We start from the raw sequence: 12,483 nt of genomic DNA, 5'->3' as shown, positions 1-12,483 counted from the left end.
TTTGCTTTACTATGGTTGCAAATATCAAAAAATTTCTATATGTGACACGGCACCAGAGTTAAGTTAGGGTTTTTCAAAATGCTGACACGCCGAGCTCAAAAGGTTCGCCATCACTGCTCTATGCGGTCTCCACTTTCAGTCCTCGGGTATCAGGGTTCTCTCCTGCCAGTCTTCCATTGATTATTCAGGAAGTTTTTCTGTATTTTATTTGTAATTCCAGTTTGTTCCTGGGAGCATGTCCGTGCAGCATCTACTTTCTCTGTTGCCATTTTTAATCAGTGCTCAATATTTTTAGAATAAATGAACAGAACATTTCTGAAGTAGACTGAAGAAATTAATGAATTGGATGAGGTCCAGGAAGTCTGTTGAAATTGTTAGAAAACTTGAATAGGTGACTTTTATTTGTGTTTAGAAGTGCACGTCTCATGTGTATTTTTAATTTTGATAAGTACTGCCATATTGCCCTCCATATACCAAATGTTTCTCCATAGCATTGATGAAAGAGTGTTACCCCAATTTTTGGATTTTTTTCTGCCAGCTTTTGAAGGGCAGATTATTTCAGGTCCTGCCTAATATTTTCAGGACCAGTAACAAAATCACTTGGTTAAACTGGGAGAAATAGGGTTCTGTTTATAGAATTAGTTCAGAATACAGAAATGCTTTGCTGCAGCTCTTGTAGCAACACACCCACAACTAGTAAAACATGGTTGCTTATGCAGTAGAAGCAACCAGAAAACCTGGAAAAAGACCCAGAATGACTACAAACAACTCCACCTACTTTTTTTTTTTTTTTTTTGGCAAATTTGCAAGCTTAGCAGGATCTAAAAAGATCCTTCAGCCTTTGTGTGAATTGCAGAGACTCAACCTGGTAAGAGGGAGGAAATTAGTTTATTTCATGAAAAATTCCCCTAATATGATAGGAGCTAGAGATTTATTATTTTTATGTTATTTTGCTTCGGTGTTGGGCACAGGAAAAAAGGGAGTAGGTGTATTGGGTCATGAGTTCTACCTGCACTGGGATTATATGGTATGAAGAAAGATTTCCAGGAATGATGATCTCAGATACTTGGAGCCTGAGTAACTTAGGAAGAGATAAAGAATTAGTTGTGACATGCTAGTTTACTGGCTTTTCAGACTTTTTAATCATTTTATAAATGTGTCGGTTTGTTATGGACTGAATGTTCATGTCTCCCTAAAGCCCCTAATGTGATGGTATATAGAGATGGGACCTTTAGGAGATCATGAGGGTGGGGGCCTCGTGATGGGATTAGAAGAGACCTTATAAGAAGAGGAAGAGAGAAAGATCTTAGCTCAGCCACAGAGGAAAAGCCATGTAAGGACGGTGAAGAGGCCCTCTGCAAGCCAGGAACTGAATCAGCCAGTACCTTGAACTTCCCAACTTCTACAACTGTATTGTTATTATATACTAGAGGCCTGATGCATGAAATTCGTGCACGGGGAGGGGTGTGTCCCTCAGCCCAGCCTACACCCTCTCCAATCTGGGACCCCTCGAGGGATGTCTGACTGCCCGTTTAGGCCCGATTCCAGTGGGATCGGGCCTAAACAGACAGTCAGACATCCCTCTCACAATCCAGGACTGCTGGCTCCCAACCGCTCACCTGCCTGCCTGCCTGATTGCCCCTAACTGCTTCTGCCTGCCAGCCTGATCACCCCCTAACCACTTCCCTGCCAGCCTGATCGATGCCTAACTGCTCTCCTGCCAGCCCGATTGCCCCTAACTGCCCTCCCCTGCAGGCCTGGTCCCCCCCAACTGCCCTCCCCTGCAGGCCTGGTCCCTCCCAACTGCCCATCCTTGCTGGCCTGATCGCTCACACTGCCCTCCCCTGCAGGCCATCTTTGACCACATGAGGGCGGCCATCTTGTGTGTTGGAGTGATGGTCAATTTGCATATTACCTCTTTATTAGATAGGATGTTTGTGTGGGATACCGTTCAAGATACTGAACTGAGCCTAGCCATTGTGTCTCAATGGTTGAGCATCAACTTATAACCCAGGAGGTCATGGTTCAATTCTCGGTCAGTGCACATGCCCTGGTTTCAGGCTCCATCCCCAGTAGGGCGTGTGCATGAGGCAGCTGTTCAATGATTCTCATTATTGATGTTTCTATCTCTCCCTTTCTCTGAAATCAATAACAGCATATGAAAAATATTTTTAAAAAGGGATATTGAACGGATACTCTCATCTCACTTTTAGCACATAAATTAAGAGCTCAACCTTGAGGGCATTATGCTAAGTGAAATAAGTCAGACAGTGAAAGACAAATACTGCATGATCTCACTTATATATGGAATCTAAAAAAACCAAACTCATAGAAACAGAGTAGATTATTTGCCAGGGGTGGGGTGATGGGGTGTGGTGGTGAGGGGAGTGAATAAAGGGGACAAAGGGTACAAACTTCCAGTTATGAAGGATGAGTACGTTCTGGTGATCTAATGTACAGCATGGTAACTATAGTTAACACTGTATTATATAGTTGAAACTTGCTAAGAGAGTAAATCTTAAAAGTTTTCACTACACCAAAAAAGGTAACTATGTGAGGTGATGGATGTGTTGACTAATCTTATTATGGTAATCATTTTGCGAAATGTATGTATATTAAATCATCATGTTGTACACCTGCCGGAGCTGACCAGCAGACCCTGAAAGATAGATGAATGATTACTCTGACACACATTTCTGTGAAAAAGAGGCTTAGGGCAGTGATGGCGAACCTATGGCACGCGTGTCAGAGGTGACACGCGAACTTATTTTTTTGGTTGATTTTTCTTTGTTAAATGGCATTTAAATATATAAAATAAATATAAAAATATAAGTCTTTGTTTTACTATGGTTGCAAATATCAAAAAATTTCTATACGTGACACGGCACCAGAGTTAAGTTAGGGTTTTTCAAAATGCTGACACGTCGAGCTCAAAAGGTTCGCCATCACTGGCTTAGGGGCTAGTTGGCATAAGGAGCCAAAAAAGCCCTGTTCACCTGCCTCCTTAGGCTTTTATTGTAACAACAGCTTGAATATTGTATCTGATTAACCTCTAGATACAATCAGCAGGGTAAGCATCCTTGAGAAAACACCTGCATCTGTAGTGTCTTTCAAACAAGGACATTTTGAAGTCTAAACATAAAGATTCTAGTAAAACACCCGGGGGCTCAGACTTTTTTGGAAAAGTCAAGGCAGGGTTTGCTGCCTTCAGCAAGGTCCCCCTAAGAGGCCTCTGACCTTTCAGAGAATCCTCCTTACAGACTTTCCAACCAAGTCCCATGCTTCCCCACATACACCTTACACTTATACAATGATATATGTCAATTATCCTATCTATATAATAAAAGGCTAATACGCAAATCAACCAAACGGTGGAAGAACCGGTTGTTATGACATGCACTGACCCCCAGGGGGCAGATACTCAACGCAGGAGCTGCCCCCTGGTGGTCAGTGCGCTCCCACAGGGGGAGCACCACTCAGCCAGAAGCCGGGCTAACAGCTGGTGAGCACAGCAGCAGTGGCAGGAGCCTCCCCCTCCTCCGAGGTAGCGCTAAGGATGTCAGACATCCCCTGAGGGCTTCCAGACTGCAAGAGGGCGCAGGCCAGGCTGAGGGACCACCCCCCCCCACCCCCGCATGAATTTTGTGCACCAGGCCTCTAGTATCTCAAAGCTATGAGGGAAAAAGCTCACTTTTAATACAATTACCTCTTTTCTGTTCCTTCTGCATCCCCACTTTACCCTATCGACTTGCATCCCTCAATTGAAGCCATGCCTAAGTACCTCAGGAAATGGAATAAGTGCAATATAGAAACATCCCCCAACTACACCAGTTGGCCCTGTCAGTCATTGCTTTCTCCTTTCTCTTCCCAAGGACATGTCCAGTTTGCACTTTAAGGGAGCTTGGGACAACCCCCTACTCCCAAGATACTTGTAACAATAGAACTTTAAGAAAGAATACTTATGTATAGTGTGGCAGAGTTTAACAGAAGCCCTACCTAGAAGTGTTTGGAGGGAAGAGACCAGATTTTATAAACTCTTATAGTTAAAGCAGACTTGAATCCAAGAAAGGGTTCCCCCATTGAGGCCTTATGTCAGACCTAAGTACTTATACTCCTTTATTCTCCCTCTCTCACCTATCCCCCCCCCCAAAAAAAATAAATAAATAAAAAGCACCTTACTCAGGCAAATGTAGACTCAACTATGGTTAAAACAATCCCTTGCTGATTACACCCCCCACCCCCAGGGTGGGTCATGTGAGATTGACTTGAAGCTCTGTGCGGCACTTTCTTTGCTCCTGGATTTCTGCATCTCCAGCCCAGAGAAAGTTAACAGGGCAGAGTTAATAAGAGCACAAACTCCAGTTTTATCCAGAGATGTCCTTTGACCATGCAGAAACACTGAATCGTTGGAGGAGCTATGCCATGTTTGATTTTAGAAAAGACTTGAAACTTGAGCCCAACGAGACTGGAAAGCTAGGAAGTGAGAAATTAAACTTCAAGTTCGAGTAAGAGAACACCTACAGATTATTTAAGGGCATAAACTCGAAAATGCCCCTGCCCAACCTCTGGAAAAGGCTTTCAGTAGGATGGCAAGCTGAAAGCTGAGTTTTCCCCCTGGCTAACCCACCTGTCCCTGACAGCAGGCAAGCAATAGGGCATACTATATTATTTAGTAAAATGTTTTAAACCCAAAGTCTTGGTTTAAATTTGGATTTTTAGTTTCTCACATGTACTAAAAACTGATTTTTCTGCCATATGCACACAGGTGTATACAGGTATCCCTCTCCCCCTTAAACTCTTCAAATGAAATTTGTTTTGCTTTTCCCCTTCAAGGTACCATACCACCCTTCTCCAATAGTCCAGGCTCAAAACTTTGTTCATTTGTTTAGTTTTTGATTCATAATCATAAACTTTGCAATCCAGCTAGACTTGGAGAACTGAAGTGAGAACACAAAGATCATAGGATATAGTGAGCAGATGAGTGTGGTGGGGTGGGTGCTCTCCTGAGCAGCAGAAGGGCTGGTCTGGAGGTTAAGATAAAACACAAGTCAAATTGCCCTAACAGGTTTGGCTCAGTGGATAGAGAGTTGGTCTATGGACTGAAGGGTCCCAGGTTCGATTTTGGTCAAGGGCATGTACCTTGGTTGCGGGCACATCCCCAGTAGGGGGTGTGCAGGAGGCAGCTGATCAATGTTTCTCTCTTATCAATGTTTCTAACTCTCTATCCCTCTGCCTCCCTCTCTGTAAAAAATCAATAAAATATATTTAAAAATAAAAAAAACACAAGTCAAATTTATTGAATTTGTCCACAGTCAGCAACAGGAGCTTTGTGGTCCTGCCATTCCTGGGCCTACATGCTCCATGGCTTCCACAATATTCATGTACTCTCCCACCTTCAGGATAAAATTCATCAAATTTCTCCCCACAGAGGGACTTACTGCCAGTGCTATTACCGTGTGTGAAGTCACCACCCCGGCACATAAACCCCCAGAACTGAAAGTAGGAATGTTTATAACCAAGTCTTTTTTCCCCAGTGTTCAGAATATGAAAGTGTTCTGGCTGCCTTTGGAACTTTGTCTGCTAACAGCTAGAAGCAGACGTGACCAAGGGCTTGCTACGGAGGGTAATGTGTCCAAGAACGGGTTGACCTTGGCTGCATAGTAGTAGCAGCAGCAGAGTCTGCAAAACCAAATTTTCTTCATTCTTTAGTCCAAAGTGCTTGTCCTCCCTGGAAAGAAACTATGTTCATACCTTTATCTCCACAAACAAGGACTCCACCCTAATGAGCCTTTGTTACTTTTCTTTCAGATTACTGAGTCTTGCTGCCGTTTTTGAATTTAATCTTTCCTTCCTGCCCTCAGACTATCCTGCTTGACCACCACTGTGATCTTCCTCAAGTATTGCTTTCATCTTGAGAGTCTTCTGAGCATTCCCTACAAGGTATCTAGGTAGACATCTAGGCTCCTCCTTGACCTGGCCCTATCTAGCCCTTGGTTTGGGGTGACCTGCAGTCAAGGATGATAGTATTTGAGAACACCTAGCATGGTTCCTGACATAAAAGGCACTATTGCTTCTTTTTTTCTATTCTTATCAAGTTAGTTTCTTAATTGCCAAAGAGTATCACTGGTTATATCTGCATCATAGATTATTCGCCTTCCAAGAAATGTATTCACTCCAATCTTCTGTCTCTCCAAATCTATCAAACATGAACAAATTCAAATTCTACCTTCAAATTTTAAAAGTCTTGAAAATCAAAAAATTAGGAACAAATGAAAAACCATACCTTGTTCTTGGCTAAGGAATTCAGCATCATAAAAATATTGTTTACTTAACATATGTCAAAAATACTAACAAGGTTTTTGGGAAAGCAAAGGTAATAATAGGAGCTAGCCAAGCTAATTCTAATACTCCTATGGGGAAAATAAACAAGCAAAAATGGCCAGAAAGTTCTGGCAAAAGAAGAGTGATAAGAGACTAGCATCTGCTAGGTATGAGTCAGATTGTAAACCCTCAGTAGGGGCACTAGTCTACCTTTTATGTCCTAAACAGCTCCAAATACCAGCACATTGGGAATTAGGTTTCAACATACAAATTTTGGGAGGACACAAACATCTATAGTACAAGATACCCACCTACATAGCGCACCATATTATAGGGGATAAAAGGGATCTATGATTACTGAGAGGAAACCATCAGCTTAATATAAACTTATATCATTATTAGGTGCAGAAAGTATATATAGTGTACTATCTTTTAACAAGGGGAGAAGAGATACATGTATTAGTATTCACTTATATTTATATAAGGAAACCCTTGACAGATTCTAATAAAAGTGGGTACACATAAAGTTAAGCCCACAGGGACAGTGATGGGAACAAGATTTTTCAGTGCACACTTTCTGATATTGCTTTATTATTTAACAATAAGAATTAAATATATTTTATGTCTATTTTAGTATGTATTAAAATATAGTATACAATATAAGTAAAACACTATATATATACATATACATATATGTATATATATATAAAGGCTTTCCCCATCTATGAATATAAATGTAAAAATTAAGAGTTGGGAAAGCCTTCAGATATCACCTAAAACAGTTTCCTCATTTTATAAGTGAGAAGATGAATGAATATAAGGGCAAAATGTTCTGCATGAGCTAGTCTGTTAAAGAACTGGAACACAGGTCTTGATGGTGCCCCTCTTCAGTCTCTTGAAGTGTTCCTACTCTAGTTCATGCTGATCTCACTTTTGAATAAATCACTGATGTCTCACCTTGTTTGCTGATTAGTTCTTAAAGCTATTCCTCTGTATATCCTGTAACACTTTACACAGTGTTTGGCCCATAACTGCTTTGTTCATTTATTCAACAATTTACTAAATGTTCACTAAATGCCAGGCACACTGATAGGTCTCCAAACTGTTGACTGGAACACTGGAAGTGAAGATAGAAGTTTTAATCCTTGTTTTAAGTATTGAAATAAAGGCAGTAAAGCCTCTAATTCATTCACCTTCCTATGTGAAGCCATATTTAAATTTCCTCTCTTAATTCTTCTTCTTGAGGTAGGGCCTAGGCATTGGGTGACATGAATCTTGCTGCTCATATAGAGGTTGTAGGTAGATAAGACTACTGATCATCAAATGCAGTTAGGTAAACAGAGAACCTTTGGCCTGCCTGGTGTTAATATCCCATACGTTCCTTTCTATCACTCTTGGTTTTCAGTAGCCTTCTAGAAAAGACTCTCCTATTTTTATCAACAGTGTGCCCCATGTCAGACTGTCAGTCTCTCAAAGACAAAAACCATTTGTTTCTTTGTATTCTTAGCACCTGTTATAGTGCCCAGCACACTTTACATGTTAGTTAAACTAAACCTACTAGGTCTAGGGCAGGGGTGGGCAAACTTTTTGACGCGAGGGCCACAATGGGTTCTTAAACTGGACCGGAGGGCCGGAACAAAAGCATGGATGGAGTGTTTGTGTGAACTAATATAAATTCAAAGTAAACATCATTACATAAAAGGGTACGGTCTTTTTTTTTTTTTTAGTTTTATTCATTTCAAACGGGCCGGATCCAGCCTGCAGGCCGTAGTTTGCCCACAGCTGGTCTAGGGCCATGTGCACCCCTGACTTAAGTTCTAACTGTGTCCCCTTCAATGTGTTTCCCACAGAGTGAGTTTCACTTGATTTCTAATCTGTTTTAATGTTTCTGATTCCTAGCTATAAATCCCATAGCCTCCATTCCATTTTCCCACAACCATAACTATCTTCTTTATCCTTTCTGGAAACATTTCCTAACCCCTAAGCCTACTGAGAAGTAAGTGTTTCCCTGGTGCTCAAGATAAAACTTGGCAAGTTTATTTGTGTTCCTCAAGGACTTCCTCAATATAAAGTTTGATGCAAGCCTGACTCCTGATCCTGGCAGTTATACTTCCCCCAGGTTCAAGGGTTTCTCCAGTCATTTCTCAAAAAACCTTCTGAGTGTATTTATATTTCATGATGAGGTGGAAAAGAGCTTGTGCTTAAGAGTCTCACATACCTGCTTTCAGATCCTGGTTCTGTCACTCACCAGCTCCATCGTATTGAATAAGTCACTAAAGCATTCTGAGCCTTGTTCTCCTTATTTGTCAATTTAGAATAATAATGCTCATCTCATAATGTTATGGTGATTTAGAGATAAGGCATGTGAAAATCCCTGGCATATAGTAACTGCTCTAAACACATCCCCCTTTTTTTCCACAAAGTGGTTTACAAATTAATGAATAAACAAATGAACAGCTTTGCCAGGCAGCAATACTTATTTATGGAAACCAGTACTACCACTTCATGAAGACAGGGACAAACCAGGTCTCCTAGTCGCTTGCCTTGGCCTGTCTCTAGCATTTTAGCTTTGGAACATTGTGCTCTTGAGGTGTGTCATAGTACGTTCTGATCAAGGGACTAGTCAATTGTGCCAATGATGTTGGTATGTAAAGGTCCCTCTTGGTAGACTCCATGAGGTCCTTGGATATGACAAGGTGGGGTCTCTGGCCCTTAGGTAATAATCATCTATCAGAGAATATAAAATATTTACATAAATAACAATTACACATGGTAGAAAGTTATATGACATAAGAGGTATATAGAGAAAATGCTATAGCAATTTAATAAAACCTACTTTCAGCTAGAGATCAAAAATGGGTTTACTCATTCAGTCAATAGAAATCACAGGTGTGTCTGTGTAAGGTATTAGGCTAGACCAGGGGTGGGCAAACTTTTTCACTCGAGGGCCACAATGGGTTCTTAAACTGGACCACAGGGCCGGAACAAAAGCATGGATGGAGTGTTTGTGTGAACTAATATAAATTCAAAGTAAACATCATTACATAAAAGGGTATGGTCTTTTTTTTTAGTTTTATTCATTTCAAACGGGCCGTAGTTTGCCCACGGCTGGGCTAGACACTGGGATGCAAAGATTAAAATTGTACTTGCTCTTGAGGAGCATAGTAACTAAAAAATCACAGAAAAAAAATAATCACAGTGCTTTGGAAGCAGAGATCAAGAGTAATTAACTCTGCCCGGCTAGCGTGGCTCAATGGTTGAGTGTCGACATGAACCAGGAGGTCACAGTTCTATTCCTGGTCAAGGCACATGCCCGGGTTGTGGGCTCGGTCCCCAGTGTAGGACATGCAGGAGGCAGCCAATCAATGATTCTCTTTCATCATTGATGTTTCTCTCTCCCTCTCCCTTCCTCTCTGAAATCATTACTCTTAAAATATATATGTACACACACACACACACACACACACACACACACACACACACACACACACACTGGCCAGATTATTATGACCACCTGATGTTTGTAAGCAAATTAGCTATAATTTCGCGCTGAAGTTGCTAGCAGTGGTTCTCAACTTTGGCAGCACATTAGAATCACCAGGGAATCTTTTTAAAATCCTGATTTCTGGGACTCATGCTCGGGAAATTCTGTTTCTTTGTTATGGGCTGGGGCCACAACATTAGTAACAAAAAAACAGAATATCCGGAGGATGAGGCCCAGAAATCAGGATTTTTAAAAAGATTCCCAGGTGATTCTAATGTGCAGCCAAGGTTGAGAACCACTGGGCCAGATCATTATAAACATCTGAATAGCACAACATACCTAAGTATCATTGCTGATCAAGTTCATCCTATCATGTTGATGGCATATCCCAATGGAGATGGCTTCTTCCAACAAGACAATGCGCCATGCCACGGTGCTCATATTGTGCAGGAGTGGTTTCAAGAACATGAGGGAGACTTTACCTTGCTTAGGTGGCCCCCACAATCACCAGATCTCAATCCAATTGAGCATTTGTGGGACGAAGTTAAAAGAGCCATCAGGCAGCTGGTTCCACAACCATCAAATCTCACAGAACTGGACAGTGCTATTCATCAGGCATGGTGTCAGATTGCTCACATCACCTTTCAACATCTCGTGGAGTCAATGCCAAGAAGAATCTCGCAGTATTGAAGGCAAAAGGTGGCCCAATGAAGTACTGATGGGGTGGTCATAATAATCTGGCCACTCAGTGTGTGTGTGTGTATGTGTGTGTGTACGTGTACAAAGAGTAATTAACTCAGCCCTGCCCGGTGTGGCTCAGTTGGTTGAGCATCGCCCCATGCACCAAAGGGTCACCAATTCAATTCCCAGTCAGGGCACATGCCCAGGTTACAGGTAAAATTCCTGGTAGGGGTTGCATATGGAGGCAACTGATGGATATTTCTCTCTCACATTGGTTTCTCTCTCTCCCTCTAGCTTCCTCTCTCTCAAATCAATAAGAAAAAGCATTTAAAAAATAGTAATCAGCTCTTTATCCTCCATCGAGGTGTGTGCATTTGATTCTCCTTTGCCATGTCTTCCCAAAAGACTTTCAGAACCAAGAGATTCCTGGCCAAGAAACAAAAGCAGAATTTGCCCATTCCCCCAATGAATTAGGATGAAAACTGGTAATAAAACCAGGTACAACTTGAAGAGGAGACATTGGAGAGCCAAACTGGGCCTGTGAGGAATCACACATGAGAAGTGGTGATGCAGCATATATTTTTGCTGTATCTATGTTGCCTGCATCTTTAAATGATTGAAAAGATCACTATTGTCTACAGCAGCCGTGGGCAAACTACGGCCCATTTGAAATGAATAAAACAAAAGAAAAAAGACCGTACCCTTTTATGTAGTGATGTTTACTTTGAATTTATATTAGTTCACACAAACACTCCATCCATGCTTTTGTTCCGGCCCTCCGGTCCAGTTTAAGAACCCATTGTGGCCCTCGAGTCAAAAAGTTTGCCCAACCCTGGTCTAGAGTCTAGACCAGTGGTCAGCAAACTGCGGCTCGGCAAACCTCGGCTCACGAGCCACATGCGGCTCTTTGGCCTCTTGAGTGTGGCTCTTCCACAAAATACCAGCACTTCCACAAGATACCGACTTCTGCGCATGGGCCACGAAGTTTCAATCACACTGTACGTGTGCGCCCGCACGTGGTATTTTGTGGAAGAGCCACCCTCAAGGGGCCGAAGAGCCGCATGTGGCTCGCGAGCCGAGGTTTGCCAACCACGGGTCTAGACAGTTGAGCATTTTAATTGGAAAATTATTAGACTCATGATTTTGCTCTGTTGATTTTTTTTTCTGCAGTAGTAGGTTGGTTCAGTAATGTGTGAGACCTTTTAAACTGCAAAAAAAAAAAAAATAGTAATTAGCCCTGGCTGGTTTGTCTCAATGGATAGAGCGTCGGCCTGCAGACTGAAGGGTCCCAGGTTCGATTCCAGTCAAGGGCATGTATCTTGGTTGCAGGCACATCCCCAGTAGGAGGTGTGCAGGAGGCAGCTGATCGATGTTTCTCTCTCATCGATGTTTCTAACTCTCTATCCCTCTCCCTTCCTCTCTGTAAAAAATCAATAAAATATATTTTTAAAATTACTTTAAAAAATAGTAATTGACTCAGTTTACAGACAGTATAAAGAAAAAAAATAATGTTTGAACTGGTTCTTGAAGGAAGAAGAGTTCACCAGATAGAGAAGGTAGGAAAGGGTATTAAAGGCCTTTTATCTTGAAAAATGGTAAGAATTTAGACATTCAGAAATGGGGGAATCTAGAACTGCATCAACAAAGGTAGAGAATTTAAAAGAAAGCATGAAGTAAAATAGTTTTTGTGTTGCACCAGCACTACCAAGGGTGAACCTGAGGAGGGGTGGTGAAGGATTAAAGAAAAGACAAACAAGAGAATACAGCTGGGGCTCGGTGAATCTCCCGTACCTGGATGAGGACACAAAGGACCCAGCCTGTAACCCGATGCTTTATTTTATAGTCTGATTAAAAACAAGGTTAGATTAACATGTATACAAATGTTCTTGTTTTGGCAACACTTGCTGCACCTCCTACAGTTCATTAGCTACTTAGGAAAGAATTAAAGAGGGCTACAAGGTCAGGCTTAATTATGCTAGGAGAGTTCTGCCATCCAG

General features: G+C 41.7%; 1 pseudogene; it reads left to right on the top strand.

The window, feature by feature from the left end:
* The window catches only part of LOC139015387 (large ribosomal subunit protein eL39-like), a 30,343-nt pseudogene extending 19,262 nt beyond the window's left edge, over window positions 1-11,081 (top strand).
* Window positions 11,082-12,483: the final 1,402 nt, after the last annotated feature.

Source organism: Myotis yumanensis, unplaced genomic scaffold, assembly GCF_028538775.1.
Source record: "Myotis yumanensis isolate MYYU_CA2020_CCGP unplaced genomic scaffold, mMyoYum1.0.hap1 SCAF_1, whole genome shotgun sequence".
NCBI lineage: Eukaryota > Metazoa > Chordata > Mammalia > Chiroptera > Vespertilionidae > Myotis > Myotis yumanensis.
Note: the sequence above shows the minus strand (reverse complement) of the source record. Positions and strands in the feature narration are given on the sequence as shown.